At 42.8% G+C, this 19,020-nt stretch overlaps 1 protein-coding gene across 9 annotated transcripts in view; it reads left to right on the plus strand.

Annotated features, from left to right (window-relative positions):
- Positions 1-15,904: 15,904 nt before the first annotated feature.
- The window catches only part of KIAA1109 (KIAA1109 ortholog), an 83,493-nt gene continuing 80,377 nt past the window's right edge, over positions 15,905-19,020 (plus strand). For all 9 annotated transcript variants that reach the window (XM_042779248.1, XM_033059434.1, XM_033059435.2 and 6 more), the window contains exon 1: positions 15,905-15,983. The gene's annotated coding sequence lies outside the window, so the exon portion shown is untranslated. The remainder of the gene's footprint in view (positions 15,984-19,020) is intronic.

The raw sequence follows: 19,020 nt of genomic DNA on the forward strand, positions 1-19,020 counted from the left end.
TCTTACCTACAAAGCCATTAAGGTAATAATATAATATGGCAGGGGTTGATTAGGGGATACCACATTTAAATAAAAATCTGCTTTGCTACAGGTCTGTGAAACCACAGCTATGTAGGACCTTGTACAATCCCAGCCATAAATTCTGTTCACTGAGATCAAGTGTAGTAACTCACACAGGTATTTGGATAGCCTGTTCTTAGGCATGCCCAGCAGTGCAGATTCCACAAATTCTGGAAATGATGTCCTTATTGCTAAAATGTAGTTGGAAAGCTAGAATTTTTAAAATTACTTTTCCTTTGCCATGAAAAAGTAGATTTCATTTACAAAATGAGAACTCTGTAATTTGTTCTCTTGGTGCATTCAGGGTGCTGACAATGCTAAGTAAGCTCTTGCTAACTTATTTCCCTACTTTTCCCCTTATTATTTTAATTTTTAATTTCATTGTGCAATGTGTAGATCAAAAATGGATTTTTTTACTGAAACCATTCTAACCTTATTTGACCTATTCTGAGTGCAGCCATGGCACCTTAATATCACAATCTTTTGAAATCATAGGCTTCAAGGACAGTTTCCCTCCTGCTTTATCCACTTATTTCCATAGGCTGGTATATAAAGAATTATTTTCACACTGGATGGACTATTACATTTCTGTTTTCTTGGTAGAGTGGTACAGCTTTGACATATAGAAAACGGTATTTTGCAAAGAACCATGGAATAGTTTGGTTTGGAAGAGACTTTAAAATCACCCCATTCCAACCCCCTGCCATGAGCAGGAACAGATTCCAGAAGTCCAGGTTGTTCCAAGCCCTGTCCAACCTGGCCTTGAACCCTTCCAGGGATGGGACATCCATTTTTCAGGCTTTTATTTCTGCCCAGTTATCCCTTGGCTGCAACTTCTCTCATAAGTAAGGGAAGTATGAGGCTGCTTAGACAGATAAAACAGAGAGGTTGTGCATGTTCTTAAGATTAATAAAACAATTTTTGTAGCCATTAATAATAAGTAAATAATGTTGAATTGATAAAAATAGAAGATCTAGCCTATTCAAGCATTATTTTTAATGGATCATAGCTCTAGCAGCATGGTATTGGACTGTTTTGCTTTTGTATATGGATTTATCAACAGTTCTAGAGGTAATATCACTGTTTTAGCAAGAAAAATACTGTATGTTTTCACTGGCAGACATGCAACATTTTTTCACTAAAGCATGGACCACATCCCCAGGCATGGGGTTGAATGGATAAACTAAATTAACAGGATAACTTCACCATCTGATAAATTCTGCAAGTCCTCATCTGCTGACCAGCCAGCTGATGGAAATGCAAAATGCTTGGCCAGACAGAATGTGTGCACAGCCTTTATAGGAACACATGAAGGAAATTTTAATGAAAACAGCATTTCTGCAGAACCAGGTGTGGAAGAGGAGCCTGCCTGCTGCTCCTGCTCTGTGTGCCCATGAAGGGGTGGACTGGGCTTATTTCCACAACAATCAGTCAGCATTTTCACAATTAGGGTATCCTCTCCTCCCCTTCTCTGAGAAAAGGTGCTTGCTGGGGAATTGCAGCTTTGGCTCATTCTTTCTCCTTGTTCTGTCACCAGTCTTGGTGATGGGCTAGAATAATGTCAGTTGTCCTGATAATAAGAAATGCTGATTTCCTCACTGCTGTGAACTAAAACAATAAGTTGCCTTACGATAATATTTGCCTCAAACCACACTTAGACAATGCTCTGAATTGCCTCTGAGAGGCTAAACTAATGCTTTAAACTCAGCTCTGTGGGTTATTTATAGATCCTCTGCTGGCTGGTGATAATGATCCTCCTCAGGCTTAAGTCACAGGCAGAATAATCCCCTGAATTGGAGACCTTTTATTAATTGTTCCAGTAATTTTGCTTTGTGGGAGGAGAGCTACGTCCTACCTGCGTGCTTGGATGCTATTAACAAAACACCTCCAAGAGCATATTGTACTGTTCCAAAGGAGCCTTACCTCAGAGAACAGGGACCTGCAGTACCTTGGCTCAGATTCCCAAGAAACTGCCCAAACTTTATCCTGAGGAGGATAAAATTCTCAGGCTTTATCCTGAGAATTTGCTTAGTCCAAACCACCGTGGCTGAGGCATCCTTCACATGGCCACAGCAGCAAGAGCCAAGGGTGGTCATCCCAAACCACACAGCCAAGCAGCTGTGTTGTCCAAGGTATTCAACACTGTACAATGCTAAAATAATTATTTTCCTCCTTTTTTTTTTACTTTAATTTTTAATTAATTTGGAATGTAGCAAGCCCTAATCAGATAACAGAAACGATCACTCATTATTCAGAAAGAAAGAGATGCAGAACAAATGCTCCCCCTTCTTTAATGTGGGAACAAAGAAGAAGGAAAATTGGAAAATTGAAATTGGAGCAGAGAATCTTAGAGGCTGTGTAAGGGAGGAATAATGTAGCCTTTGCTATGCAGTTCCTTTGACCTTCTTCACTCCAGCCTCTTCCATGATGTCCTCACTAATGGTGCAGGTCCTGGGAGCAGAAGGTATTAATAAAACAATTCTCTGCTTTCATTCATTCCCCTAAGGCATGTGTAAGTTTTGGGAGGAAAAAGAATATTCTTTATGCTGGTGTATGGGAAGAGAATACATTATTTGGGGTTTGTCATCATGTTTAGCAAGGTGTTATTTTCATGTGACTCTCACTCTGACAAAAGGGTATTTTCCGAAGTGATAAAATTCTTTTCATCACGATTTTATTTCCTTCACCAGATTTTACCCAGCTTTCTGCATATGTATGTGAGAAAAAGAAACCACATTCCATGAAAATCTTGGAAAAATCATTGGCGTTACAGATTTCCTACCAGCAATTCCACTGAAGAGTGCAATGAGAAAGCAAATGGCAGATTATTTCCCTTCACTTTTCATGCTTCCAGAAGAGTTACAGGTGAGAAGTAATATCATAATGAAGTCAATAAAGACAAGCTTTACACTGCCCCACAAATTAAGAAGGGTCAAAGCTTTGTTAGAGGATCAGTCCTACACTACAGGAAAAATAATTGTACAATCAGACAGTTCATTGGTAAGACAACGGAGCATTACTTGCACCACCAATAGCTGCTAGAATGCAGCTCCATTCTGGAAAATGTTTTAAATTAATTTCTAATAGACCATGCCTGCTGTACAAGTTCTCATGAGATTCCTTCAGAGAAACATCTTACTGAGGTACCTGAGGAGAAATCTCTTTGGGAAAACTCTTTGAAGTTGCTTTTAAAATTAGAATGCTATACTAACAGATAAAAAGACAAACTTAAAAGTGCTGCAGATTTGCTGATAGGAAGAGTACCTACTGAAATTTCTTTGTAGTTTCCCATAAAAGTTGAAAATACAGATATTTCAAATGTTTAGGAAATGTCTTTATTAATCTGCTTCAGTATTTCAAGCAATGGGAACCAAGAAAGAATAAATTGTCCAAATCAGGGTATGTGTATGATGTGGATTGACTCTCAGAAAAAGAAATGCAGACAGTGCAAAGTTAGGAACTGCCCAGTGAATGGGAGGAATATTCAGAGTAATTAAACAAGGAATACTAATAATGTTGATCCTTCACAAGTATTTTGTATAAACTGCACAGTATTACAGCACTGCACAGGTATGTGCAGCAGTTTAACAGATGCTTGTGCTTAGAAATTAATATTGTAAAAGATAATTTAAAAATCATCTTTTTAACCAAATTTGCTGTATCCACGTGAGTGTCCTGAGGCTGACTGGTGATTCTGGAAAGGACCCCTATAACCAGCCACCCCATTTGATTTCAAAAAACTAAGCTAGTAGCAATACAGTGAACACAAAATATATTATTTAGTCACAGTTTTGCAAAGTAGCTGCAAAATGAGTAAATAAACAAAACCCCAGAGATTTTTTCAGAAACTCTTCAAATGAACCTACAAAACAACACTTACCACAGAACTTCATTAAAGAGAATTAATGACATAATCTCTCTGTGTGTTTACTTCTTCAGAACAATTACTTGAGGCAGGAAATCTTTAGATAAAAACCTTTAATGATGCTAAGTCTCCTATCTAACCTCCTTCCCGAAAACATTACAGTTAATGATGACAAATTCTTTCCTTTTGTATCATAATAAAATTCAGTCTTTGTATGTGGTTCAATAAGAACAAAAGAACAATTTACCCTCCTTCTTTCTGATTATAGATTGACACTGGTAATTAAATAATGAGAAGTTTAAAAAGGTGGAAAACACTATTTTTCTTCTTTTGTCAGTGTAGTTTTTATTTCTTCTGAACTTGCAAACAGATCAATTTAATGAAGAACCAGCAAATTCAGGAGTTTTAGGTTACAGTGAATGAGAGACTTTGCTTTTGCTTTTCTCTTTCATAGGCTGCAAAGAGGATGAGATGAGCCTACAAGATGCAGTCAGACCAGGTGAGAAGGATAAAAGTATAGCTACAGATGACTCTTGTAAGAGTCAGGGGCTGTGAGAAGAATTTACAAATCAGGAAACTGGAAAGGAAAGCAAATGCTGCCAGCCTGGAGGGTGGTATGTAGGTACTCATTTCGAGATAACCCTATCTAAGGGCCACATGCTGCTTGGGAGCACAAAAGTGCCAGCAGACCTGCTTACCTACTGATACTGCCAAATATATTGGGAATTTATCACAAGTTTTCAGTTACTGTGCAAAAAAGTGAACTTGGGCCAGTCCTCTTTGTGTCTGATGAGAACAGAGTCAGTTTTACAGTAGAAATTACAGAGCTAGGGATTATGCACAGAGGACTGCAGGGTTGTTCTTCAGTGAGTCTAAAGTAAGTGCTGTCAGAGATGCAAGTGGCAATGGGTCCTCTACTACTCAGAGGATTTGCAGATACCTTTTGCCCTTTAAAGGACCCACTATTAGGGACATGCATATAGAAAAGGCTCTGGTGCACTTTGATGACATCATGTACTCCTGAGAAGGTGATACCTGGGTTTAAATCCCAATAGTAATTTTAGCATTTCCTCTAGTAAGGCTGTGTTCTGACAGTCACTGCTGGGAAGGTGGTGGCAGATTTAGACACACAGAGCTGCTGTGCCAGGACTCACCCCAGTAGTTCAGCCAGGGGAATGGAACACTGGAGTGCTCCTCATCAACACTGCTGCACAAGTCAGCCCATCTAAGCTGTGCTGCTGCTGCTGTGGCTGCTTCAAGTAACTTGGCTGAGTTAACACTGGAGTGAGGAGAGCTCATGTGATCTGTTCCCTGGCTGAACTGTGGGATGGAACTGCCCTCAAGCAGCTGCTGCTGCCAAACAGGAGAGAGTTTGTGCATAGATCATCTGAAGGACACCTAATGCTGCTGCCAGTGCTACCTCTGGCAGGCTGGAATCAATACCAGTTGCTTTAGAGGCTCCTTATCAGTCTGGGTAAAGCCAGAGACTTTACAGAAGCAGCATCTTAAAAGCTTGAAAAGCATAAAAGCATAAAGCTGATGTTTGAGGCAATGTAGGTCCACCAATACCAGAATTTCTTATGAAAGCTCTTACTGAAACAGTAAATGAAATTGTCTGAGCAATTGTTCCTTAACATTGCACATGCAAAAGAAATATGTTTAATTCAATATTGCATGTCTTTGCCTTTTACAGGACCTGGGTAACAGTAGGGCATTGATAAAGTTCAATCAGGAACTTTAGGAAGTTCTTAGCTGAACAGAAGGTTCTGGTAGGCACTTTGTTACTGGAGCTGGGCCAAGGGAGCTGAGGAAGGACTCCCACAGCTCAGAGAATTGCTGGTACTTTCTTGTGGGTCCAGCACAGAATGTAAAACAATACATGATAATCTTTTGAAGTACGTGCTGGAGTTTCCACTTTTTGAATTTAAAATACACAGCACTGCAGTTCAGGCAAGAAAAACAAAACAGCACACACGAGAGTGGACTCCCTTGCCTGAGTCTAAAATGTAAACAGAGCACACACCCTCAAACAAATACTCACCATTACCCCAACCCCAAACAACAGCCCTTCTGAGTACACTGAGTTCTGCTGTTACCTACAGGTGTTACCAGCTTCTATTATTTCACTAAAAGTAAAACCATGCTCAGTTTCAACTCTCAGATCACTGTAGATTGGTAGATCAGAGCTGCAAGTTTTCAGCACATGCCCCTGCTAGGCAGAGCAGGCATCACCTCTAAGTCCCTGTCAGACCCACCCTGATGCCTGTGTGTCCTGGGAGCTGGAAAACTGTTCATACCACCAAAAGGCTGTGTCAAGGTCCCAGTCTGGGGTTGTTTGTTCAGAAGATATATCAACAGCACAGCTGGAAAGCATCTAGGTACAGTTTCCAAGCCCTTTCTGAGCTCCCTGCCCTCATCATAACTCTTCCCCTCTACTCTCTTGCTTCTGCAGAAGTTCTATCCACCTTGGAGAAAGGAGCAGGAGCTGCCAAGTCACCTGCCACAAGCTCTCTGCTCTGTTGGTGTGCAATTTCTCCTTGTCCTTGCTCTCCCTGCCTTTTTCCAATTTGTCAGCATCAGCCTCCTCCATCCCTCTGCATAAGATACACCCAGGGCTCTGGAGCTGGGGAGGGGCAGGTGGGAGATGCAGCAGCAAGTATCAAAGAGGGAAATGTAGAAAATTGAGAGCAAATTGTGAAAAAAAATCACTATTCAGGAGGATTTTGTGTTTGCAGTTACACTAAATCCATCACTTGTCATCATCATCAGAGCCCTGTGACACAGCCTGTCCTCACTGGTTTAGGTCTTCACATTAGATCTGTAATCAATACAAAGTATTAAAAGAGCTGATTAGAAACAACTCCAGGAGTCTGGCTGGTCAAAAGCCATTTTGGTGCTTGAATGATGCCCCTTGCTCAGCAGTCAGCTGCATCACTCTTGGGCCCTTCGCTTTCAGAGGTTGTGTCTGTGGGTGACAGTGACAAAGAGAAATACACCTAGGGGACACCATTTGATCCAGGGCTGCTCCCTGCCAGGAAGGGCTGACTCTGGACTGACTAAGATGCTTGTTCTTAGATTGAAATACTAAGTTGGCATCTGCATTGCACTAGGCCAAAAGAGAGTAGGCTTGCTTTTTTTTTGTGGGAGTGCTGGTGCTAAAGCCAGCAGTTTTCTTTTTGCTAAGTCTGCAAGAGCAATTACTAATATGGTCAAAGTCCAAGGAATACTGTCAGTTTTGCAGAAGTCCTATTTCTAAACATTTAGAAATCTCACTTGTAAAATCTGGTGGGAGCAGAGTTTCTTATATTGCACAGTTAATACTGAAAACAATTTCCATAGTAAGTTTGATTTTGGTTTCCTTCCCTGCCTCTTGCAAATGTAAATTGAATAAAAAGAAAAGTGCAAACTCCATAAACAAATTTCAAAGTCTATCAACAAACCCTTTCCTGTGCACATGTTGAGCCAGGGAAGGGGGATAACTGTAGGCTGAAAGGGAAACTGTGCAGCTCCTTGTGCCAGGAGATAGTGCTTCCTTATCTCCCATTCTGGCCACTGCCATAGGAAGCATCCAGGATTTCAGATAACACCTTTTGAGGCAGCACAGAAATTGAGACCAGTGTTCTCTTTTCAACAACAACAGTTTCAGTTACTTTGACCCCTTGACTGTTTTCAAGGATGGCTCAGGTAGATGGAGAGGACACACTGTGCAAACAGAAAATATTGAGCTGTCACTTGCCAGCTACCCACAAGATGGAAAAAATGAAGAGCTGATTTTATCTGAAGGCAAAAACCACCTCACTCTTGCAGAGGGGCAAACGACAGAATAGTCAGAATATAATCAAGGAAGCTGCTTAGTTTAATGAAAGCAAATGTGATAAATTGCTTGTTTATAAATTACTTACTCCTTGTAAATAAATTTAGTGAAGTATTTATTAGTTAAAATCACCAAAATCATATGTCTCCAAGCTTGTGAGCTGTGTATTAGCAATGCTAAGTGTTACCACCAGCCAGTTTTCATCACCATATTTTATTACCAATAACAATATATTTATTTGCACTGCTTTGTGCACTACCCAGATGGGGATCTGCAGTGATTACACTATGAAAGTGTCAGCAACACTTCCTCTGGGTCTCTGGGGAATATTAATGGCATGCACCCTGCTTCCATGGATGTCCTGGTCAAAACTTCCAGTGATTTCACTGAGAACAGTGCTGCTCTGCTCTCTCCTGACATGGTCCCACCCTCCAAGCTGAGGGCTTGGGAGCTCCCCTTGGACCAGAGCTTCATGGTCAGCTGACACCTCATTAATTTATCCCCTGGATGCAGTATGACTTGAAGCCTTTCCTCTTTTATTTCTACTACTGCTTGTTATTTTAGTGACATTTTTAAAGTCACCTTGCTCACGCTGAGGTGTTGTGAGCCTGGAAGGTAAGATGAAATTTGACACTGTAGCCTTGGGAAGTGGAGGCATCCACAGTGAATTAAGACACTGTCCTTACAGCTTTGTCAATGCTGTATTTTTTCCATTTATCCTGGAAAACACAGGAGACCTGTAAAACACGTGCAAAGTAGTCACTTCACCCACTCACAGGAGCAGGCACTGCTCTAGCTGAGTGTGGTCACCTCTGTGGCCTCAAAGTAATCCTGCCAAGCAGCTATCCCCAAAAGATTGGGAAAAGATGACATTCGAGGTGTATAATGCGCCAGAGGATCTCCTAGGCAACTTCCAAAGCCCTGGGTCACTTATGGCACAAGAATTTCAAGCACTGAACACAGGTAAGTTGCATTGCACAGTAATTTACAATAATAAACCATCACTGTTTCCTGTGTTTAATGGCTCTCCACGAGCACAATTTTGACAGCCTTTGGTCTGTTTTTTTGAGCCACAATTATTACCTTTACATCTCTTCTTTCACCTCTAAATCATTTCCCTAAAATCTGCACTTAAGCATCATTATTCCCTCAAGTGGCACAATTATATCACCCCTTAAAATCCATGTTATATTTGTGCATGAAGAATTCACTGTTGGATTCCTCCATCCTTTTCATTTTTTAAACCAATAATTGAACAAGTAATGAAAGGAATAAACTCCCACAAAGTCTCAGTATGGTCCTGCCACACAGCAGTCATTGAGACACCCAGTGAAAAGCGGCTTCTCCAACAAAAAACGCTGGAGAAGGTTTAAAAGAAATGTAGGTGGATATTTGCTATTAAAAAGGCTTATTGTATAGGGCTGGTATTAAACATGGGGTGATACCCCTGTGTCTGTCTTTGTACACCCAAACTTCAAGTCTGTGGGAATTTCCAAAGTGCAAAGAACATGGAGTATAAGCCAGAATTATTTGTAAACATGTGATAGCTGAGATTTATGTAACGGCCCACTGCAGATTTATGAATCCAGGAAAGGAAATAATTACAAAGGAAATTAAAGTTAAAAATAGTCATGAACCACCAGAAAGAATGTGCTTGCACCTCTTTCTCTGGCAATAGAGTGTAACACCCACTTGCTGTGTGGCAGTTCATTCTTCTAGATAATTAGTAGTGCCAGGAATGGGGTCTCCAGTTTAAAAAAGAAACTTTACTTGGTAAATACTTCTCATTATATGTTCAAAATGGGTTTTAGATTGCCTAGACAAAAGGCTTATACTATATGCCTATACATCCAGCACAAAAAGTCTAATAATAGTGTGTTTCAGTATAATGCACTTCTTTTGAGAGCCGGAATGACTAAAAATAAGAGAAATTTTAAAGCCTAAAGCTAACCTACCATCTGACGCCATTTATTACCAGCAGAACAGCATAAAAAGCAGTGTGTGAAATGTAAGATATGAACACTGGAGGAATGGACACAGCTGCTTCTAGTTACCCTGCAGATAACTATTTATAGGGCTGGAGACACACAATAAAATCCAGTATAAATCAAGAATGCAACTGGCCAGAAACAAGATGGGGAGAAAACTCTTTGCTGCTCTGTGCTGGATATTGCTGTCACCTATGATGCATACAGTGGGGCCATGCCAGGGAGCTGGGAGGATGTCCAGGATCTTTAGGAGCTTACAAATACTGCCCTGAAGCCAGGCACAGGTTTATGGTGGGTTCAGTGAAAAGATCATGGGCAAAGACAGCAGCAACCATTTTCTTAAGAGTAAGGAAGTTATAATCCATAGCAAAAAAAATCCATACTGAAAAAAGGAAGCAGTAGCACAATTAAGCTTCATCCAGCAAGTGAAGTAGGGTAGAAAGATGGGGTTTTAAAATGAAGGATTTTATTTGATTTAGTGGAAAAACCTGTCCAGGTACAACACAAGGACACTCAAGTGTGTTTTAGGGATTGCCAAGATACAGCAATGGGATCTCCTGGAATCCCTACCTGTTTGCTTGTTTGCACCTGTCATTTTCTGAAATTAAAAGTACCAATTTTTTTACAGAAATAGGATGTTTAGTGCTGTCTGAAAATAGTTTTGATAGATGAATTTTAGCAAGATTTTGGTTCTACAAGCTATACCCTGGGCTTGCTGAAATCACTGTTAACTGTGTGTTTGATGCCTGTTTCCTCACAGGATAATCTGCATCCAGTAGGTTTGAATGAGAGACACAAGAACAGTCCTGAGAATCTGGATAAACAACACTCATATCTAAAATGCAGATTTTATTATCAGTGTTGGTTTACAGTGACACTCATTAATTACACCAGAAGGAAAGAGTTTATGAAAGTGATACTTTGAAAAAACTAATAAAAATAAACATCTTTTTTTAGTATTCTCATATTCTACTCTGACTGCTGATCAAAGTGAAAATGAGATTGCTGAGTTTAGAAGAATATGACAGCATAACCTTTATGTAAGGTGAGTTATATTTTCCTTTGCATTTTGTTTAGAGATTGAACGGAGAATACCTTGATCTTTGTACATTTTTCTTACATTCACATAAGATCTGGGTGCTCAGATCCAGACACCAATAAATTACTGATGGAGCAAGGATGATTTCCTCAGTTAAGGCACCTGTTTGAGAATCAGTTTTTGGGTGCACCACAAAATAGGGAACTCCTTTGAAACACAGGCAATGTTCAGTGAAACTCCTTGAATAAATATGCTTTGGAAGTTAAAAAGACACTGAGTACTGAAAGGTCAAGTATGGAATAAATTAATTCTGTAATTGATAACAAGCGACTTCCAGCTCTGGCAAATTATGTACTTAAAACAAATTATTAATATTTGTTTGTTTTCTGAACTAAGTGTCTGTGATTTTATCCTTAGATGAAAAGAACCAAGGAATTTAAGATTTTGCCCTGAAGTTAAAGGATGTGGGTGTTTTGACCCAGCAGCTTCTGGCTTGTTGAACTGAATTTTCGCAGTGTTGTGAATATTTTGCATAAGGAATATTTATATTTCTTTATCTTCAAGCCCAGTGTTTGTTTGTTTTTAATGTAATCTAAAATGAACTCTTATAGTAAATACTGATGTTATTTAGAGGAAACATAAATCAACCATTGGTATCCTCACAGCTCCAGCAACTTCAAACTCCTCACTAAAGCAGAGCTGAAGACAGAATTAAGTTTCATAATACACAGAGTGGTAGTAATGTCTTTTCTCTTTCCCATTTATTTGCAATTGTTGTCTCAGAGCTGGGAGCAAGAGGGAAATATTTCAAATTCTGAGTTGATTACCATGCTTCTCTTGGTCCAGTGAAGGTGAGTCTGCAGCCTCCTTGGATACCAAATGCAGCATCAGGAAAACAATTTCCTGGTATCCTTAGAGAACTCCCTGCAAGAGGATTGCCTGACAAGAGCTTTTCAATCTGATAAGGCTATGGAAGGGCTCTTTACAACTTCCTGATTAAATGAATTGTCTCCTCAAGTAACTGATGCCAGTGAATCATCTTCCAGCTCCATGATGGTGAATGCCTGATTCTGCTCACTGGGCTGCTGCAGGATTTTTAGAGGGTTCATACCCTAAGTGTCATTTAATGTCAGTTGGGCAGTGACTGCTCCATTCCCGTGGAAAATGCCAGGGCTGCCCTAACAAGGTAAATGGTTTAAGTCCCAGAAAAGACTGAATATTCACAGTCATATTTTTGCTTTTGTTAAATAGTGTCAAGTGCCCAGCAGCTTCTGGTTCTGTCTGAATAAATTCCAGCAGCCTCAACATCAGCTTCTCTTTGACCCTTGGATGGCATCACCCAAAGATAAAGCAATGGGCTAAATGACTTGGGAGCTTTTAGAACAATGTTCAGAGAAGCATCTTCCACAGCAAAGCAGAAGAGGCATAAATAATTTAAAGGTAGTGCTTTTACTCAGCTACTCTTCTTTGCTTATGAAGAAAGTCTTGGAATTTCAGGCATGAAAATAAACATACTGAGGTAATGGTAATGCCACCCAGTGTCAAACAAAGCATAGAGGATGTAATTTTCCTTAACTTGGAAGTTATATGATGAAGTAACATTTATAAAATCCCTTTTCAGTTGCCATGCTGATAACTAGAGATACAACATCATATGCTGGGAAGAATTAAGGATGAAATATTCTCTGTTTTCTAGACCATGAGAAAAATTTGGGCAAGACTGAAAAGTTATACCCTAGAGACAGCACTCAAGCCTGGGCCATTCGTGCTTGTGTGCAAATACATAACACCATCAGAAGCTGCCAGTTTTCCCCCAAAAACGAAATGAGCCTCTGGTATGTTACAGGGCAGAGAGGAATGGAAGAACCCCCTGATTTAGCCCCACCCTGCAAAATGTGAATCTAGATACTACAGTCATTTTGTTACTCTGCTTTAAATTGTGTTGCAGTGCATTGTATTTCATCTGTGAATCTCAAGCTGCCTGGGGAATGGCTCAATGTATCAGGAGAGGCTTTCCTGGTGCTTCAGATCTGAGTCATCAGCTGGGTTACAGAATACAAAGGTAATTAATCAATTAATTTCTCTTATGATGTGAGCTTTTAGGTTTGTGTGGCTAAGGTATCTTGAAGCTTTGATTATTAGTTTGCCCTTCTAAAAGTAATTCCTATAAATTCAAAATGCCAAATGTATTTTATTGTCTGGAAATCAGCATACAGAAGGAAGGGCTGAGAAAAATGATTTGGCATCATTCCTTATTGGAAAGAAAATGAAGGAAAAACTCCTTTAAGAAGAGAGAGAATGAAAAGAAAGCAGGGTGAAAATATCAGGAGCTAATTTGTAGACACTCCCCCAAAAGGTCATGGGAGGCAATGGAAGGAATGAAACTGGTGATGGAAATCAGCATCAGAGGCAAACATCTCAAAAATGCAATCTTCAAAAAAAGCAGCAGGCAATCAGGCAGGGGTGCTGTGAGAATCCACAAAGCTCACGTCAGCACTAACCTACAGCAACCACCAGCTCCAGTCCCTGTCACACCCAGGCAACACCCCTGCTTCCAGGGAGCTGCACTCTGGGGTCAGAAACTTGCACATAACACCAAGAGCCCACCTAAAAAGAGAAAATCCTGGCACCCACTTTCCATGGCCTCATGGCTGGGATGCAGTGACTTACTGCATTGTCCATATGAGCCTGAGAAGAACCAGCTTCCTTGAACCGAGTAAAATGATGCTGAAAACATAATTGTCAGGTGTAAAAATAGAGGGATCTGAAAACAGAACGAATCCAAATCTAAAAATTATACTAATTGTTAGCACTAATTGTTAAAATTACTTTTTGTTGCCACTTTTGGAAATAGTTCTTATTCTTGCTGCCTTAACAAAGAAAGGAACAAAGACGGAAAACTACAGTGCTGCTGACTGTCCTAAGGCAAAGTGAAGATGTTCCAGGTTACAAATATACACAGGACCTTATTTTTTAGATAAACATTTTGGACTTAAGATGAACTTTGCTTAAAAATTCTGCATGGAATAACTTCTGGGCTTGATTTTATGTGTTGCACAAGTAGACTTAAAGCCTCTCCATTTCCTGCCCACCAATGGAATTGGAATAAGACCCAGAGTTTTGGTTATCCTGGTTTTTCTATTTCAAACCTGGTAACTCTAAGTTGTGGTATTACACTAAGAATAGAAATAATTTCTCCCTCTGCCTTATTTTGGTTATTTTGGGACACATTCTGCCCTGTATTGATAAGAGTTTAAAAATAGATCTAGTAAAACATAAAAATATTTTTGTGAGAAGAAAGTGCACATTTCTTTTACTGAGAATGTAAATACTCGTGTCCTTTATAAAACAAATAAGTTCAAAGCTGTAGAGGGGTAAATATTTTTCCCCGTGTTAATTCTGTATTTCAGTTTTCTAGCCAGGCCTGTATCAGCATTAAAGCTTTTACCTTCATCTCTTACAGCAGGCACAGACCCACCTTCCTCAGGTTCTAATGACAGCTTTGAACTAAAATTTCCTTGTGTGACTTATCTGTGTGGATCTCATTAAAGCCTTCAGGCACCATGTGGATAAAAAACATTTGGAAGAGCATCCCAAGACTCCATCAGATCAGGGACAGCAGATCAGGGAAGAGTGCTGGAGTGCACCAGTGGGGAAGGAGGTGGAAGGGGGGCCTTCAATATGAAAACCTGTAATACTTAAACAATATTTTCCTTACTATGCTCAGTATGATGGGAATGTAATATAAAACAGTGAGGGATAAACCTCATTTGGTAACACTGGCTTTGATGGTGGCTCATCTGCTGGGTGGAGGAAGAGTGGAGCTGCAGTTCTGTCCAGCAGGGTGCTGGGGCAGCTGGGGCAGGATTCACCTGTGGTTTGTGGCACTGCTCAAGGGATAATCCTGCCACTGCCTTCCTGTGCCAGGTTAAGAGCTCTCTCTAGGCCCCCAGGGGCATCCATGCCCTTGTGCAGCGAGGAATTGCTGATCCAGCTGAAAGTTGGCTCTGCAGGGAAAACCATGTGGAATGCTTGAGCAAGCATGAGCCAGGAGGCAGGAACATGTGGCTCACAAGAGATGAGCCACGAGCTCTGTGCTCAGCTGGGCTCAGTCTCACTTTGGCCCAAGCAAATCCAGCCAGTCCATGGACAGGCCACTGGGAGCAGCACCATGGCTTAGGGAATCTGTGTTTTTTCACCCACAGGATTTATTTTGCAGGTACCAAGCAGTACATCCAGCCTTCTGCTCCGGTGCCCAAGGATGGGTACCCCTCAGGACAGACAGCAAGGTGCAGCTTCTGGAAACCTCGGGGGCATTGAGAGAACTCAGTGATGCAGAGCTCAGCATCAGTGTGGAAAGTGTGCAAGGACCTCGTGGAAGAAGGTACATGTGCACACACACAGTCATTGTTTTGGTTCCCTCTAGTGATGCACACCTGGCTGATTTTAAAGAAATCTATGTGTTTTATCATGTCTGGGCGATTCTAAAGAAATGTGTGTACTTATCACATTGGGCTACACCTGGCAGTCAAGCCACGGCCACACGTATTCAAAAATGCCTGAAAATTCACTTTTTATCTGGTTTCGGGAGGGCCAGCTTTCTTCACCTGCTTCGGAAAGCACAAACAACGGGCGAGAAAACGAGCAGCCCGTTACCGGGCGGCTCGGCCAGCAAACCCCTCCGGTGCCTCGCAGTTAAGCGCTGCCAGGACAAGGGCGAGCGGCAGGTGCCGCGGCCGCGCAGGCGCTCGCTCCGCCAGCCGCCGGCGGGCGGGCAGCACTCCTTCTCCCGACCTAACAGGCATCCAGCCGCGCCGGGGTCGGGATCCATCAGCCAGACTCCAATTTCGGGGCCGTGCCCCCTCCAGCCCCGCAAGGTACCGGCCCCGGCCACGCCCGCGGCCCCGAGCGCGCCGCGCACATCTGGCGGCTCCAGCTGTGCCCGCGCCTGCGCGCGCCGCGGAGGGGCGGGCGCGGCTCCCGCACACACACACGGGGCAGGCGCCGCGCCTCGCCATTGGCCGAGCCGCGCCTCGGTCCCGCCCCCGCGGGGGGCGGACGGCACCGCCATTGGCCGCGCGGGCCGGCGGCGCCTCTCGGTTGGCTGCGGCGGCACCGTGGGCGGGGCCGCGCCTTCACCGTGAGGTGCGGGAGGGCCCCGGCCGCCGCCGCCGCCGGTTCCGGGTCCGCGGGGGAGAAGCCGCGGAGGGCGATGGCGTAAGTGTGGAGGGGGGAGCCGGGAGCGGGCTGCGCTCCGCTCCCCGCCGGGATGGGCCCGGAGCGCGGGGCTCGGCCCCGCCGCTCGCCCTGGGCCTGCCGGGAACGCGCAGCCGCCCCCGCGCCGGGAGGAGCCGCGGTTCGGCGCGGGGCTCTGCCGGGCCGGGACGGGGAGGAGGCCTGGTGCCCGTCCCTCCGCCCCGGAGCGCGCTGTGGTGACCCCCTGGTGCCGGTCCCGCCGTGCTGCCCGTGGCCCCGGCCGCTCCAGGGCTGCGGTGCCTGCAGAAGCCCCTCCGGTGTCGCGGGTTCTGTGTTTTCCCTTCGGCGGGGTTCACGCCGTGCACAGAGGGTGTGAGGCCGGGGCGGGAGCTCCGGCACCTCCGGTTGTGCTCGGCATGCGAGGGAAGTTTCTCTCTGCTGGTCCCTGGGCGGTGAAAGGCGATCCCTGCCAGTGTCTCCGGTCCTGAGAGGGTTTAACACACACACAGTGATTTAACAGGACGTGCACCTGCTTTCTGGTATGCCTGAAGCTGTAGTGAGAATGTTACGTAATGATGTTATGATAACGTGTTTGCACTTTGCATTATCAATAAAAAACCCGATATAGTTACCAATGTGACGTGTATATAACAAATATGGTACATAACCTAACACTGATATGGTGGAGGTGCCCATACAGCAAATATCCCTATCACAGTCTTTGTCTGGACTGGTTTCCCATCCCAAGACACATCTCCACAGCAGCCTTCACTCAACTTTATGAAAACTTCCCAAGCTGGTAGTTTGCTGCAGCGTGTAACTGCATCAGGTTTAATATTGAAAAGGCCACAGTTGTTGCCGTATGAGTTCTGTTGTGTCGCTTAATCCAGTAATTCTGCTTTCCTGGCTTCTTCTTTTTATTGTGGCTATGCAGGGTTTCCACCCCCCACACACATTCCCCCCCTGCTTTTTGTGTGGTGACCAGCTAAACAATGGGGCCAGAAATTTTGGCAACTGAGAAAAAAAACTGGAGTGGAGGAGGGAGTGTTGCTCTTGTTTGTAGAAGTATGTTAATAGGTTATTCAAACAGCCATTGATAAAAACAGTATTGAGCGTCCAGTTAGGCAGTTGGCTCTGAATGGATGTTCAGGGATGTTTGTTTAGGATCATGGCCTGAATTTGCACATTCTGACAGTGTTCATGAGTAGGTTTTGCTCGTGGTGGATCATCTGGGCTCGTTGTGTGAAGTATGGACACATTTAGGGACAGCCTTTACCCTTGTGAGTGGTGTGCTGAAGTCACTCTCCCTTTTGAGAATGCTGTTGGGGAACTTTGGCATGTGAAATGTGCATCAGCTGCTGTTTGGTGATTGCTCTTTTGCACCATTTTATCCTGTGGGAAAGAGGCAAGAGGTTAATGCTTTTGTGCAGAGTTATTTTGTGTTTGCTGTGACATGCAATACCTTCTCCTAGTAACTTCTTATCTCCTCACATAACTCATTCTAGCACTTGTGGCTGCACCAAAATCTTTGTGGTGACTCCAGGCTGGGGTGAACCTATGGGTAGTTCTCTTAGGGATGATGATATATGTGGGTACAAGACTGACTCTTAGTTTGATTTATGCAAAGACTTTCCCTTTTCCCAAATTGTGGTGATGTGTTAGAGGAGTAATTTAGTGGAAGTAGACTTCTGGGAAAATTCACTTAGTTTTGTAGAGTATTTCAAAGGTACAGTGCTGTACTCAAAAAAGGAGAAGAAAAAAAGTTAGTGCCTTGTTGAGGCCAACAACAAAGGCCCCAAAGGCAATATTTTTATTTTTCTCTCTAAACTGAGGAGTGTGCATCCTGCTCCCCTGAAGGAGTCTGGGAGGAAGGGTTATGCAGTATATTTTTACTTTTTTAAAGTTGAATTAAAAAATCATCCCAATTCAATCAGGGATTCCTAGGCTAGCAGTGGAAGTGCTGTGTGTTGGTTGCCATGGCAGGAGTTTGTCTTTGATCTCTCCTGTAGGAAAACTCATGTCATGTACTATTAAAAATAGATAAATAAAAGATACCACTTGTGCTGTGAAACTCTACCTCACTGGGCAGGCTATTGTGAGAATGATTTTTATCTTGTATCTTACTGTTCCTTTGGGTATGCTTTAATTTTGATTTAATTAATTTTGAAGCAGACCTGTTATTTACTAAGCTACTGTAGTGCAAATTTTGTTTGACTAAAGCTGTCCACACACCGGCTCAGCCAGGTGTGGCTCTGCTTTCAGCACAGCTCTTTGTGCTGGGGGTTGTAGCAGGATTTCATTAGTATAATTAAAGCTCTAGTTTATTTTGTTTACAGTTTACCGCTAGTGGAACTTAAAGCACTGGCAGACAGGGAGGAAAACAGACCTGAATCTTTGCTGTTTTCTTAAAAAAGCTCAGAGCTGCTAGTTTTAATTGGGTGCCTGGTATGAAGGCAGTGCAGTTTGTCCTGGGGTAGAATTGCTTTACGAGTGCTGTTGCCTCCCTTGGGTTCTTTGTGTGGTTTTTTAAAAAATTTGAGAACAACTCTCCTTCTCTTCCTTCCTCTTTCCTTTGGCTTGTTGACTGAAGAGTAGCTGAGTTTCCTAAGCTGTGCTGGGATGCATTTGAAGTGTTTGACCTAGCTGGAGAGTTTTGGGACAGGTGCCAAGGTTGGCAGCTTTTTGTTTTGTGAGATGTGTTTAATGTGCCTCTGGGTGCTGACAGTCTAAGAATATCCTGACAGGAAGATTGTGTCTGTGTTTGTGAGCCTCCTTTATAATATCATTTACTTATCTAAACCTCTGATTTCATAGCAGAAGTGCTGGAGACCCTTTGAAAGGCAGGTAATGCAGAATTACCTTTCCTTTGAGGAGCTGCCTTAGGTGTGACTTCCTTTTGGAGTTGAGGCATCCAGACATTTTATGTACATGTGTTTATTGACGCCGGGGGGATTTGCCTCCTGTCATTTAATGTGTTACTTTGGGTGTAATTGTAACTTCTTGGAATGGTGGTTAACCTCTAACAACACAAATTAACATATAGTCGATAAGCACTTGA

This window comes from Catharus ustulatus, chromosome 5 (genome assembly GCF_009819885.2).
Source record: "Catharus ustulatus isolate bCatUst1 chromosome 5, bCatUst1.pri.v2, whole genome shotgun sequence".
NCBI lineage: Eukaryota > Metazoa > Chordata > Aves > Passeriformes > Turdidae > Catharus > Catharus ustulatus.